Raw genomic sequence first — 16,656 nt, forward strand, 5'->3', positions numbered from 1 at the left:
AAACTCACTGGCAATGCAGAATTAAGATTTTAGAGAAAGGGAATGGAAACAACCAGGTCCCCATATCTCTTCATCTCTACCCCAGCCAATGCTCCTGATCTACTTTATAAAGTCCAATTTTCCATGATGGGTGGGATATATGGGATTATAAGAATGTGCTAAATCATTAATAAGAAATAATTACTAGGAGTGCCACACTCAAATAGGAAATAACACCAGTGATGTTCAGACTAAAGGCAAGGATCGTGAATCTCTGCTTGAATTTTGACTTTGCACTTTTCCAGTGAGAATTTATAGTAAAATGTTCCTATCAGTAACTTTAATAGCTTGTTAATCCAAGAGAAGACTCATTCACTGAAGACTGCAGAAGCAGCTACTGGCTTTTCAGAGCCCAAAATCCTTTAAACCTCTCTTCTTCACTTTAGAAACATGAACAGCAAGAGTCAAATCTGACAGCCAGTTTTTCGCAGAGTATTTTTTCTCTCTCAAAATTTTAGGTAACATTTCTTATAACAGCCTTTATAATAAGCAAATATGTGTGGAAAAAGTCAAGTGTTAAATGAAGTCATGCAAATTAGCCATCTGGATTGAACATCATCTTGCCTAATATTAAGCTCAGCAGATCTCTAGGTTTATACAGAATCTTTTAGCCTTTGCAGTCTTCCAGTGTATGTGACCAGTCCTTATGATTCCTCAAATTAAAATAAACCTTGAGAGTTGGGGAAAAGTAAACAAAGCCTTTATATTTCCATCCAAATCTCAAGACAGTTAGTTTTGGAAGCCAAGACTAAAATAACAGTGCCTAAAATATCTATTTGAGATAATACTTAATTTTTTTACTAATTTTTTTTTTTTTTTTTTTTTTTTTTAAGAAATCCCCAGAGCCCACCATCATGCTTCCATTTTGGCTGTGGGAACACACATGTCTAAGAGCTCTGTTAATGGTAATTGTGAGAAAAGCTGACATGATGTAAACATGGGAGCTTATGCAAATGAGACAACTAAGAGATCCTACCATTTAAGAAGGAACCATGGGATTCTTTCTCTTATAGTTTCTTGGAGACTTGTCTGTCCATTTGCCTGAGGATGTCATGCCAAATGTTAAGGGAAAAGGGAAGGGGAAGGCAAACAAAATAAATTGATGCTCCATCAATAATATTTAAGTTGTTTATTCTTCTGATATTTATGACCTTGCATGTTCTAGCTCTATTTAACTTCCCAATTTATCTTTGTTCCAGTTAAATGGAACTCATCACTGCCCCCCAAACATACCTCTATGCTTTCTCCTTCAGTGCCTCTGCTCATGAGTTTACCTTTTTCATACCTATTCCCTCTCCCTGGCAATCAATTCATTTTCACGATTTAATTTTACATTACTGAAGTATGACTGACAAGCAAGAGGATGCACTCATTTTAAATGTATGTTTCAGTGAGTTTTGACAAATGATCACTACATTCAAAATATAAAACATATCCACAAGATTTTCCTTATGATCCTTATAATCAAATCCACTCTCACTCCACTCACCTTCACACACACCCTGAATCCATCGCAATGACTGATCTGCTTTCTGACAATTACTTTTGCCTTTTCTAGAACTCCATATAAATTAATTCATATAGTATTTACTATTTTATATCTGGTTTCTACTGCTCAATATCATGGGTTTTTTTGATTGTTTGTTTTGGGAGTTTTTTTTCCTTGAGATTCATCTATGTGGTTGCATGGATCAGTGATTCATTCTTATTTATTGCCAAGTAATAAGCTGTAAGTATACACCAAAATGTGTATATCTATCCATCTGCTGTTGGACATTTGGTTGTTTCTAGTGTTTGAATATTATGAATAAAACCTATGAACATGCATGTATAAGTTTCTCTGTTTATAAGCCTATTTCTCTTTGGTAAATGCCTAGAAGTAGGATTGATAATTCACAGGGTAAACATGTAAGTTTTTAAGAAATTGTAAAGGAGTATTTCTTTCCCCAACTGGTTGCACCACTTAAATTCCTACCAGAAATGTTAGTTTCTCAATCACGACACATACTCACCACCATTGGTAGAGTCATTCTTTCTTATTTTAACCATTCTAATGGATGCCTACTGGATATGTCATTATATTTCACGTGCGTCTTCCTGGTGACTAACAATGCCAAACACCTTTTCATGTGTTTTCTAAAGTAATTTATATGTCATATTTAGTGAAGTCTCTATTACAAATTTTTACTTAACTGTCTTATTTTGACTCTGTTCCTTTTTATGGATTCCTTAGAATTATGTTATAAATGAATCGTTTTTTTCTGTTCCTTTTCTACCTATATACTATATATATATGTAGTGTTATTGCACTGGCTAAGGCTTCCAATGCATTGTTGACTAGAAATGTTGAGAGTGGATACACTTAACTTTTCCTCTATCTTAGGTGAAAACATTGCCTTTAACGTTACGTACAATCTGTACTTAGCTAGTTTGCTACAAGTTATTGTGTTTGTTGTTTATCATCATTAGTACATTTTTGACAAAATATTTTCTGACTTGGCTATGGTAATTTTATGGTTTTACTTTCTTTTTCTATTAATACTGTGAATTACACTAATTGTTTATAATATTAAACTAACCTTGATTTCCTGGAACTATACATTTGTCAAAAATCTTCGAATTGTATACTTAATCATAATTTATTCTTTTTACCTATTGCTGCATTTGGTTAGCTGAAATTTTCATAAGAAATTTTGTTTCTATCTTCATAAAGGATATTGATCTGTACTTTTGAATTTTGTCTAGCTTTACTGAGGTATAATTAACACATAAAATTGTAAGATATTTAATGTGTACAACAAAATTTGACATATATATATATATACACACACACACACACAGAGTGAAAGGATTCCCCCCACTGAGTTAATTTTAACATACCATCATTCCACATATTTCCTCTTTTAGTTTTCATACGAGTATGCATAAAATTGATACTTCTTTGATAGAATTAACCATTGGAACCATATAGGTCTGGACTGTTCTTTGTGAAAGGTGTTAAACTGCAAATCCAATTAATGTAATAGATACAAATGATTTAGGGTATTTACTTTTTTTAGTGTTTTAATAGTTTGGAATTTGTCCATTCCATATATGTACAATTTCTTGACAGTAATTTGTTTATAACTGACTCCTATTATGCCTTTAATATAGAATCATTTTTTCTGAACTCCGTCTAGGGGATTATAAATTTTCCATGTCTTTCAAAAATAAGATTTTAGATAATTTTCCTCCTTTTATTAAACATCTGTTTATTTTGGAAGTATTATTCCCTTCCTTTTGCTTACTTTGAGTTTACTTTTTTTTATTATTTTTTTAAGGTGCAAATTTAGATCCTTATTTCAAAATTTCCTTTCCATATAGTGCTATAAATATTCTTCTAGGCACTTATAAAATGCATTCTTCAAATTTGAATATTTGGTGTTTTAAACTTTCATTTAGTTCAGTATGTTTTTTAATTTTTCTTGCAATTTCTCCTTCAACCCACAGGTTATATGAAACAGTGAGACCAAAACAAATATTATTTGCAACTCTGAGTAATAAATGAAATAGAAAATCAAGAAAGATTGGTTTGAATTTACCTACTTATAGGGACAATAATGCTTTTTAGGAATCTATAGGGACAATAATGCTTTTTAGGAATCTATTAATCATCCCTGATTAAAGTTATTATTTTTACTCAATGTAAATTTTACATGTATTACTGTCAGAATTTTCACTACATATTATGACAAGGTAAGTAAGAGAATTCCTCCTCTCAAGGTGAATTTAGTGCCGAGGACAAAAGGCAAAATATTCATAAAGAGCAGTTCTGTACAATGGAAATATTTGTAATTTTAAGTTTTCTAGTACCTACATTAATAGAAGTAAAAGTTTAATAATATTTAACCATATGACTAAAATATCATTTCAGCATATAATCAATATAAAATTATTAGTTAGACATTTTGCTTTTTTGGCACTAAGTCTTCCAGTATTCAGGATGTCTTGGATATTTATAGCTTCTCGTAATTCAGACTAGTCACATTTTTAGTGCTCAATAATTGCAGAAGCCTGCTGGCTACTATATCGAACCTCACAGTAGTACTGAAACATAAAGTGATAATTTAGTCCACATAGGAATGTGTCTCCATTACATCAGACACGTTACACGTTGCATCTTACAGAGGTTAAGTAACTGGTCCATGACATTTCAGCAAATAAGTAAAATAGACATGATTTGAATCAAAATTTTTCTAATTCCAAATCTTCTGTTATTTTCATGACCTTGAATGCAGCTACTGTTTCTGATTTTCTCGTCTTCTCCTAACTCCTGATTTCTCTAAATCATTATTTACAGTCATGTAATCAAAGCTGACTTTCTCTAGAGCTATCGAGAAGAGGGTTGCAGCAAAGTGCTCTTCTCACTGATGTGAATAAAGGTTAAGGACAGGAATGTTATGATGCTTCTCTTGACGTAGCTGGGAGTCAAGTTTCTATCCTTTGTATTTTCTTTATTTCCTAAAAGAAGTATAGCAGCACATTGCAAAGGTATGGCAGTCTATTCTGGCTGTCCTAATCCTGAATCTCTTTCCCTGCTTAGAGTTTTAAAGAATTGTTGGGAGAATTCTACTTGGATAAGCAGAATAAAATAGATTGTAGTTGGTTAAAATTATTAAAATGAGCCTTGCCTATCAAAAACTGGATAAAATGGTCTCTTTCTTATTGACCAAGAACCTTGGAATAGTTGATAGGTTTAAGGGCCTTGTATCTAAGCAGAGTTACTTAAACATGTCATTAGTATGGTCTAGACTTATTTTTAAGCCACTCGACCTATGTCATTTTGGGGATTAATGTTTCTGAGACCAAGGCATTTTTAGAGTACGGGTGTGATAGCTGCCAAACCCATGCTAAAAATTAACTGACTTGTGGAACAAATTTAGATTCACTAACCCATTCAGTCATATACACACACACACACACTATACATTCATATTCATCACATATACATACATACATATTCATTAAACATAAGTGACTTTGGTGCTAAAATTGCTTACTAAACTCACAGGTTTTCTGGTCTCTAACTAAAGGTCTTATTTTGGCAAATCCCTTAACCCCTCAGGGCTATCTTCAGTTGTTATAGCCTGAAACTCTCAACCTATGGCTTATGGTCCATTGAGACCATGGGGAACAGAGTGATGTTTCCACCGCCATCCAGTCAGATGTCTGGATGGCCTCAAGCATCGGATTCCTCACAAAATCCCATGAGGAGCTTTGTTTGAGATTTTTGTTTATCAGCTCTTGGATCTTACCATACTCTTACTATATCTGACTCTGAGCACTACTTTTATTTAATTCAAAAATGTTATTAAAGGATAATTTAAAACAGCTAAATATGCCACATTTTTAGAGGAAGAGATTCAATAGTTTTTATTTATATTTTTATATAGTTTTTTAGAGTTTTAGAGTTTTATATATCTAGATTTATAGTTTTATGTGTATATATAGAACATATATATATGTATGTATGCATATATATAAATTTTAATTTCATTGACCTATAGGTTTGGGTGGAATTCCAATTCCAATTAAAATTCCAGAATTAAAAAAAATTTTTTGATGCATTCTTTTCAGAATAAACTGTCCTTAGAACTTTTTATTTTATTTTTTTTTTAAAGGATTCTGCTCATAGAATAAATCTGTCCTGAACTGGCCAGTTTTGTGAGATTTGATGCATTACAGTTAATTTAACTCCTCTCTCTGTACTGTTTCTAAGGCAGTCACAAGATTACTAAGAAAACTGAACTGGATGTTAGAGAGGGTAGGTTTAAGAATTAGTCCCTTAGAGTTTATTTTGATAATGAGAGAACTTGGCTAACCTGTAAGACTGAACTTCAGCAGGTAAAATCCTTCATCGAGAATGTTTGACAATCAAGCAGCTGGTATGGAAAACCATGTCTTAAGTAAAATACTGACGGATGATCCAGGCAAACGATGGGCATGATTTTACTAATATTAAAGCAGCACATGACTAGGTTCAGAGTGTTGCTGTTCGAGGCAATGAAATAGTTACCTATACTCGGGCACACGGAGGAGAAATAAGGTATAAAATACACTCTGCTCAAAGTCATACCTAAGAAGAACGATTAAGATGTGAACTTAGAAATGGAGAGCAATAGGGAAGGCAAAGCTTGTCAGAGCTGCTGCTTACAGACACAGGTCATGAAACGGCAAAATAGCATTTACAGGTAGCAATCTCACACGGCAGAATTCACTCAGATGCAACCAGAATCATGCACATTTCTATTTCTATTGCAAAGATCATCCCTCTGCTAATGCAAAAGGATTCTTGGAGGTGACTAGACTTGCCAAAACAGCACATGTGGGGTAGGGAGTGACGGTGGAACCCTGGGAATCTCCTGAGCAAGGAATGTGGTGGCCAAGTGTTGATTTTGTTTGCCACTGAATGGAGCCAAGGAAGAAAATTCTGTTTTCAATCCTTAATAATTAACACCTCCTGGTTATATTTCCTTCCTACCTGCCTCACTGCCTCCAAAACAAAACAAAAACCTAACTAAATATTTCCTCTGTATTAGGCATTGTTCTTGAATCTGGGGCTTCAACAGTAGTCAGAATAGATAGTATACTCTCTGTCTTATGAAGCTTATATTTAAATGAGGGGACACAGACACTAAAAAAATAGATTAAAAAATATATATATGCATTAGTAATGCTAGACCATGTTTATGTAACTTCTCTGCCTACCAGTACCTTCCTTATCTTTCAAAGCTGAGATTACTATTCTTTCTTCATTGGAAGCTTTCTCAGTTTCAACCCATCAGTAGTTGTCCTCAAGTGCCAGGCGAACCCAGCCCTTTATTTATATACTAGAACAGCACTCTCCATATGGTAAAGTAGGTGCTAAAGACTGGGAACACCAAGAATAGGAGAGCTCACCCTCCAGCAGCCAGTGACATTACCCTGCCCTCAAGGAGTTTACAATGAATTGTAATTTTCTGTGGTCCTGTCCTGCTCCCTTACAGGACTATAAGCAACCTTGGGACTGGATGTTAGAATTATTCTGTTTATTCAAGTTGATATATTTTAAAACATGAAGTTTTCTCTTTCTTCAGTGTGGTTACTGTCAAGATCCATAAATAATTTTTTCATTTTTACTAAGGTTCAAATTAAATACTCCTTATTGTATTGTCATAAATTATCTCCTGGGAGAAAGAACACTTCCTTATTACTCTGACAAAGATTTTGGTGCTCCTGGTGGTCAAAAAAAGTTAAAAAATTACAAATCCCTGATTGAATACTGCTTCAATGAAGTTTATTTCTGCCTTATGAGTGCCATATTATAAGCAATTCAAGAATATTTGGAAATTGTTGTCTTTCAAAATAATTCTAGCTGGGGATCCTTGATGATAGGCTCTCAGTTTCCTGAAGCTGGGACCTGATTGCTCCTTGTATCTCATGTCAACTAAATGTGGCCATTTTCTCTTGCCACTCTGGTCACACAAGCTGGGATTTGGTTCTTCCCTTCATAGAAAATGTCATATAAAAGAGAGAACAGAAATAAACAAAGTAAGAAAGGAAAATGGAGAAATTACAACCAATACCACATAAATACAAAAAACCATAAGAGAATACTATGAACAACTATATGGAAACAAATTGGACGACCTAGAAGAAATGGACAAGTTTCTGAAAACATACAGTCCACCAAGACTGTATCAAGAAGAAATACACAACTTGAACAAACTGATCACTACAAATGAAACAGAATCAGCAATAAAAAACCATGTGGAGGACATGATACTATATATAGAAAACCCTATATATACTAGAGCTCATAAAAGAATTCAGCAAGGTAGGATACAAGATTAACATACAGAAATCAATGGCATTTCTTTACACTAACAATGAAATATCAGAAAAGGAAAGTAAAGAAACAATCCCTTTTAAATTCACATCCAGGGAACCCTCCTACACTGTTGGTAGGAATGCAGTTTGGTGTAGTCATTATAGAAAACAGTATGGAGAGTCCTCAAAAGATTAAAAATAGACTTACTATATGATCCAGGAATCCCACTCCTGGGCATATATCCAGAGGGAACTCTAACTCAGAACTGCCAAAGCAATACTGAAGAAAAAGAACAAAGCTGGAGGAATAACCCTCTGAGACTTCAGATAATACTGCAGAGCTACAGTAATCAAAACAGCATGGTATTAGCATAAAAACAGACATATCAATCAATGGAACAGAATAGAGAACCCAGAAATAAACCCACAGACCTACACTCAATTAATCTTCAAGCAAGGATGCAATAACATACATGGAGAAAAGACAGTTGCTTCAGTAAGTGGTGTTGGGGAAACTGGACAGCAGCATGTAAATCAGTGAAGTTAGAACACTCCCTCACTCCATACACAAAAATAAACTCAAAATGGCTTAAAGACTTAAACATAAGACAAGATATGATAAACCTCCTGGAAGAAAACACAGGCAAAACATCATCTGACATAAATCTCACCAACTTTCTCCTAGGGCAGTCTACACAGCAATAGGATTAAAAGCAGAAATAAATGGGACCTCATTAAACTTATAAGCTTTTGCACAGCAAAAGAAACCATAAGCAAAACAAAAAGACAACCTACAGAATGGGAGAAAATATTTACAGAACATGAGACCAACAAAGGTTTAATTTCCAGAATATATAAACAGCTCATACAACTTAATAAGAAAAAACCCAATCCAAAAATGGACAGAAGACCTAAACAAGCAATTCTTCAGTGAAGACATACAAATGACAAATAGGCACATGAAAAAATGCTCAATATTGCTAATTATCAGAGAAATCCAAATCAAAACTACAGTGAGGTATCACCTCATACCACTCTGAATGACCATCATTCAAATGTCCACAAATGATAAATGTTGGAGAGGGTGTGGAGAAAAGGGAACCCTCCTACACTGCTGGTGGGAATGTAGTTTGGTGCAGCCATTATGGAAAATAGTATGGAGATTCCTCAAAAAACTAAAAATAGACTTACTATATGATCCAGCAATCCCACTCCTGAGCATATATCCATAGGTAACTCTAATTCAGAAAGGTAATGACCACAAAATAAAAAAAAACACCATAATAAAGCAAAAAAAAGAAGTTGTGATTTACTTATACGATGGAATACTACTCAGCGATAAAAAGAATAAAATAATGCCATTTGCAGCAACATGGATGGACCTAGAGATAATCATTCTAAGTGAAGCCAGAAAGAGAAAGAAAAACACCATATGAGATCACTAATATGTGAAGAAAGAAAAAAAAAGAAAGGAAAGAAAGAAAGACAACACTAGTGAACTCATCTACAAAACAGAAACAGACTCACAGGCAGAGTAAACAATCTTATGGTTACTGGGGAAAGGGGGTGGGAAAGGATAAATTTGAGACTTTGAGATTCACAAATGTTAGCCACTATATATAAAAATAGATTTTAAAAAAAAAATCAAGTTTCTTCCGTATAGCACAGGGAACTATATTCAATATCTTATAATAACCTTTAATACAAAAGAATATGAAAATGAATATATGTATATATATGCATGACTGGTACACTGCTGTACACCAGAAATTGTCACATTGTAACTGACTGTACTTCAATTTTTAAAAAGTCCAAATAACTTGATTTTATAATAAACGTGGTAAGCTGGAAAAAAAAGAAAACATATAAAAATAAGGCAAAACTTTGGTACAGTATCAGAAGGGTAAATTTCCTTGCTGCTGCTCATGTCTACTTGTCTTCATGGTTCACTTTTCCAGGCTGGGTACCATCTCCTTCATGGCTGAGACCCTGAGGCCTGCTACCTTTCTTCCTAAGCCTCTGAGGTTCTCTCCTTCCTGCTAGCTCTGCAGGCTGCCTTGAGCATCAGTGACTCCTGGTGTCATAGCACCCATCGTAATACCCCAATTCTGGTTCTTTTGGGTACTTGATCCTCAGCTCAACCACTAACACTGATTTCCAGGCTCAGGTACAGGCTTTTCCCATCTTTCTGGCCCCTTCTCCTGGCTCTCCTGTTATCCCTCCTGACTGCTCAGCACATCAGCTCTTGCCCATGGCCTGACACCAACATGGCAATTGTGCTCTCAAATTGCTGCACATCTTGGTGCTGTCAGGATTACCTCAAAGGTGATTCTGAATAAAGCTGCTGTTGAGTGAAAAACCTTGAGTCCCTGATGAAAAAATGGATACCTGGTAGAGTTACAGAATTTTGAACTGTGTATTATCATCTAATCAGCCCTCCTTTTGGAATTCTAGATGAAAAGATGTGATTATGATACAGTTTTACTAGGGAAATGTTAATTTTTGAGATAAAAAATGTGAAATGTTGATTATGGAAAAAATAAAATCGTACAATTACATAGACTCTGTGATGTCGTTTTTTTGTCTGCGAAAAACTAGACACACCTGTTGAAGGTCAGAGCCAAGCAAGATTGTTAGAGCCAAGCATCGTCCTAGGGTCTCCACATGCGTTATACAACTTAATCTTTATAGTCAATGTATCAGGTAGACACTATTGTCAGCCCAATGCAGAAATGAAGAAACTATTGCAAGAAGTTAAATAACATGCTCATATTCGCAGAATTGCTAATCAGAAGAATTTGAACTCAGTCAGTCTGTCTGGCTACATGGTGTGGTCTTAATGGCTCATTATATTTTACATTCTCATACTAGTAAATGCACAGGAAAGGCCAAGAAGGATACATTCCAGAGAACTGCTAGTGTTCATTCCTAGAACGTGGATGGGGAAGGAGGGAAAATGTGAGAGGGGCTTTACTTTACATGTGTAATTCTGTATTTTTTTCACTGATAATTTTATTTTGTTAAAAAAGAATAAGAAAGGTCATTAAAATAAACAAGGAACTTTCTGTGGCTTAATTCCTACTGGCCTTAATGATACTTGCTCATTTATGAACCTATCAAAAACCAATCTCAAACCTGTAAAAAAAAAAAAAAAAAAAAAAAAGGCACAAGTACAATGCAAAGACCTTTTTCCCTGATGCTATTTAAGATTCTGTGGCTGACCTGATGCTCTACAACCCTTGAATATTTTATTAGGTCTTCTCTACAAGTAATAGAATCTCCTACATAACCAGAATATAACCATCAAAACCAAGAAATTACCTTTGGGGCATTACTGCTAAGCCTCAGAAGTCATGCAGGCTTTGCCGCCCCAATAATATCCTTTATAGAGGACATTCTCCATGTGATGAGAATGAAGAATCACAATACATTTAAATGTCATTACTCTTTAGTTAATTTCAATCTTAATTTCTCATTTTTTTTTCTTAGCTTTTATGATCTTGACACCTTTGCATCTTACTGACCAGTTATTTTGTAGCACATCCTACTTGAAATTGGCTCACAGTCCTCATGAAGTACATGGGACACTTTTTGACTGCATGCTATGGAGTGGCAAAGTATGTTAATTACCCAGTTATTGATGATGTTCAATTTGGTCACGTGATTAAGATGGTGTCTGCCAGACTTCTTCCCTGTAAAGTTACTCATTTTCTCCTTGGAGTTAGTTAAGTACCTGGTGAGGAGGTACTTTGAAACTATGTAAATAGGGCTGTCTCATTAAACTTCCCATTTTTTCACTTATTTATGAGAGCATCGACTCATGGATTCTTATTTTATTCCATGAATTGTAACCCATTAATATTACTTATTTTGATTTTGATTTTATATTATCCCACATTTGGCCTGTGGGAGCCACTTCTAGCTGCTCCTATATCCCTTTGGCTTGCCGCCCACCCCCCCCCCACCATTTTTTGCACACTTCTTTATTTTCTAGCCTAAGATGTCTGGGTTCATCATTGTTACCCACCACAGCCATATTCCTTTTCCATAGAGAAGTAGCACTAGATGCACATGTTCTTTTGGGGGCAAAAGACATGGATTTTTTCCTGAAAAACTTATGGAATCAAATTCTGGATGGAAGGTAAAACTGAAAGGATAATCCAAGTACAGTCTTTCAAAGACAAGTCTAAGCAAGATTAAGGACAGTGCAGTTGAGATTAATTCTAAAGCCCCTCTCAGACTCCCCTTTCGGAAAAGTTTTATTTTTCTTCTCCTTCATTATTACCAAGACTTTGGGTTTTGAGAACTCTTGACTTACAGTCACTGCTATTTCAGACCTCAGGACCTCAGGGGAAACTGTTGGGCCAAAACCCCAATCAAGTGAGCATCCCCAGAGGTGAGAGGACCAAACACTGGTATGTTTAGTCACTATCCTCTTCTTTGTTCCAAATAAAAAAACTGACTTCCTATTTATGTGCTTAGGTATGACCTCAAGGCAGAAATGCTCAGGATGAAGAGTAGATTTTCCTTTCCTCTGACTTACTGCAAAATCAATACCTGACATTGAATAAAATTTCTCAGTTCAAAAAAGACTCTTAGTCTGAATTATAAATAGAGATGTAGTCACTGACTGATAGGTACACAGTTACTTTTTATGAAATCATCTTAACCTTTTAGTTGGGTTCAGTTGACCAGATTTGACACACAAGTCACCCGAAACTGACTGAAGCAATATTAAAGCATTAAATCAGTAAATGAATTATATTTTTAAAAATAAATTTTCATTTTTTTCTAAAACAAGTATAATCATTAGGCCCATGATTGTTTCCTACACAATAAAATATGTTTTTATCTCGGGGGCTTTTTAGTCATAAAAAGTGAAAAAGTCTGCTTTGAGAAGCTGTTATTAGCAAAAGAAGGGTGAAAAGCTGTTATCCAGAGGGGAAAAACTGAAAATTAATCATATGATGATTTCTTACAGGACTCTGTGGCAGACAAGATAATAGACAGAGGAAACTGAGATTTAACTAGTCATGAAATTAGGTGCTGATTATTTGTTTACCCTAAGTATTGTTTCAGCTTCTGTTACCTCAAGCACTGTTGGAGCTGTTCTAAGAAAGCACTGAAAGCTTACAGAGTCAAGAGCCAACGGGGAACTCAAAAGATGGGTTTTATTTTGGAAATTTTGACTATTTGGGCAGATAATACTAAGTATTTCTAACAATGAGTTAAAATGTCACATAACTGCCTTTTGGGCCATATTATGCCCAAGTCAGGAGAGAAACAAGACTTCATAGTCTTGGTTTAATTAAGTGATTTCTTCACAGCATTCCCAAATATTCATGGAGCTGAAAGATACATTTTCAGCATTTGCTCTTTCTCCAAATTGTATTTTCTGTAGAACTAAGACAAATGAAAGACAGGTTTGTTTTTTTTTTTAAAAAAAACCACCGCATGCTGCTCAGAGCACCAGAGTTTGTGAATTTTTAAGTGGAAAGGGAAATTGTTTTTAGTTCACTGATTTTTATTTGCAAGTTTCATGCCCCAAACCTGTGTGCCTTCTGATCAAAAGTGACAGTTAGAAGTAGCAACCCATTTAAGGGTGACATATCGTGTTACACTAAGCATGTGTCTAGTTTAGGGAATTAAAGAACAACAACAAAAATATGCAAACAAAGGAGGGAAAAGTACCATTTATTGTGATTTTTCTCTCTGCATCCAAGTTAAAATAAAAGTAAACCTACTTGCTATGACACCATTTATGTTTCAAAATAAGCAAACAGGGTAGGAGCCCCCGTGTTCACTCCTCTTGTCCCTTTCCTGAATATTCTACCTCAATCTTGACAAACCATCCCCTGCCAAAAATAAAGGGGAACAAAGAAGCCACAACAAAAGACTAGAGTAAGCATAAAAATTTTCAAAGTAATATCTGACTTGTGTCTCCATCTGTAAAAAAACAAACTGCCTTTGAGTTTAATTTCTTTACACAGAGCTACAGAGGCAAAATGATACCAAATATGCTGACCAGCTCAGTTGACTAACTGGTTTGACTACATTTGATTCCTAAATCTATATTCAAATATGTCATCCACTTAATTTATACGAGAAAGAAGAGAAGATTCATCCTCCTCTATTTTTTGTTGTATTTTAAATTAGTTTTAAGGGGGATATTTTGCTTCTTCATAAATAAGTGCATGCAAGGAAAAAAAAAACCCTTGTTCTTATCTTGCTACATTACAATAATGCAATTTTGTCTTGTGCATTTAAAACAATTTTTAACACAGCATCTAACACAAGGTTCTGCTGAAATAAGTCTGAGATATTTGGATACAGGTGGTGTTTTGCAGAAGGTAATCCAAGAAAGCCAAACTGATAGATGAGAAGAGTAAAATGCAGAAAAGAAAGCAAACAGAAGGCTGCCAAAATGAGTTGACCATCACTACAGATAACTAGTACTCTTGCATAGTTGCCTCTGAGAAGTCTTATAAAATACGTTTCAAAAGAACTGTCTACCCAGGAGATGAAAGGCAAAAACATTTGACCATCAGTTCCTGTACCACATATCAACGTTGGTCCCGGAAGTGTTAATTACCCTGGACTTCCTGGGTAGAGACAAGTAAGTGCTGAGCAGGATGTTGCAGGGTTTCAGATACACTAGTGTCCAAGAAGCATCACAGCAGAAATCAAGACGTATTCAAGTGTGTGCTGAGGTGAGACACTGCTTATTGGTCTATGCCCAAAGAGTACATCCTTTCTTGCAGTTTGCCAGAGGTTCCACTCAGCATCTTATATACAATAGATAAGGCTGGTACCATCAGACCTGCTGGGTCAGATGGCCTGAGTAACAGAGAAACCTTCACCAGTCTGGACCTGTGACTTGGACCTGGGATTATAAATCACTTTCTCTGGACCCTATTTTAGACTAGCAGAGTTCCCAGGTGGCCCATTAATATCTAAATCCACTAACTATGGCCCATAGGCCAAATCCAATCTGCTACTTTTTTTTTTTTTTAAAGAAAATACTATTGGAACCGTGGCACACCCATTCCTTTATGTGCTATCTATTGCTACATTTGTGCTACAAACAGCAGAGCTGAGTAGTGGCAACAGAAACCATTTGGTCTGCAGAGCTTAAAATATTTACTAAACTTACTCCTTCATAGAAAAAGTGAGCTAACTTCTAGAATAATAAATGGGAGGGAGGGATATTTTCCTAAGCATAGAATTTGATGTCTTCAAAATTGAAAACACACAAACATCAAATGAAGTGCTTTAGTATTAAAGGTAAGTATTGCAATGCATAACTTGATCAATGTGGAAGGTGCCATATTATGGTTTACATTCCAATTTCTATTAAATCTTTTTAATAGATTTAACTGACTTTAAATACAGTTGACCCTTGAACAACAAAAGTTTGAACCAAGGAGTTCACTTACACATGGATTTTTTCCCGTAAATACTTACTACACCACTACACGATCTGTGGCTGGTTGAACCTGTGGATGCGGAAGGGCAGATACGGAGGGCCAACTGTAAAATTAGAGATGAATTTTCGACAGCAAGGAGTGTCAGTGCCCCTAACTCTCACGTTGCTCAACGATCAACTGTATAATCTTAAGTGCAGATGTCTTAAAAGATAACATAGAAGCCACCTGAGTCTCACTGTCCACTGAGTTGACAGATGGCTTACTTGATCCTGATACTCTTATTCAGTGTTTCCGTATTAGCTAACAAACCCTAGCCAATTCATAATACATATAATAACTACCTCTCCCATACTGCTCAAGGGCCACAGTTACCACACCTTTGTTTGCATCACTTCACAATCGGTGGGTAAGAATCTTGCTAACTGTGATGCTATTGAGTATCAGAGGATCTCACCATCCCACTTACCATCAAGAACCATGTTCACGTAGCTGTCTGAGTGATCCAGTTCTGTAATTCTATCCTAGAAGTCTGCTTACTAGGGTCACTTGGGGCATAAACTGAATTAGTCTATAGCTTGGGGTTCTCTCAAAGCAGAGCTGCAGACAGACATTTACATGCAGGTCATTAACTTCAAAATATGATTCCAAGGAGTAGGAGTGACAAACTTGTGTCTTGAAGCAGACAAGCGGGTAAAAACCAATATAAACTAGGCATTCTTGAGCTGGCCACCACTACAGGAAAATGGTGCTTAGTTACACAGTCCTATGAAATTTTCTGAGGATATTTTTAAAATGTGGTTGGGGAATTACATTTTTTAAACTTATCAGTCATAAGTGAGGATTCAGCCACTCCCACAGGCATTTCACAACATAATTGAAGTCTTAGAGCAGAAGTCTTAGAGTGGTTCACTGCATGGGTCCAAAGCAAAGGGACATCGGGTTGCACCTGTGTGAAGCCAGTCACCCTATCTTTGGCTTAAAGGGCAAATCAACGTGTCTAATGGGAGATGCCCAATGCATTATGTACCAATTCTGAATTTTCCTGTTTTTGATTTTGATAAAAATGGCTAACACCAACACAACAGCTATATACTACATATACAGTTGGCCCTTCATATCAGTGGGTTGTACATCTGCAGAGTTAACCAACTTCAGATGGACAATTTGGAAAAAAATTCCAGAAAGTTCCAAAAAGCAAAACTTGAACTTACTATGTACCCAACAACTATTTACATAGCATTTACATTATCTTAGGTATTATAAAATAACCTGGGGATGACTTACAGTATACTTATAGTATATCAGTGGGTTATATGCAAATACCGTGCCATTTTTTATAAGG

This window comes from Camelus ferus, chromosome 7 (assembly GCF_009834535.1).
Source record: "Camelus ferus isolate YT-003-E chromosome 7, BCGSAC_Cfer_1.0, whole genome shotgun sequence".
Classification (NCBI taxonomy): domain Eukaryota; kingdom Metazoa; phylum Chordata; class Mammalia; order Artiodactyla; family Camelidae; genus Camelus; species Camelus ferus.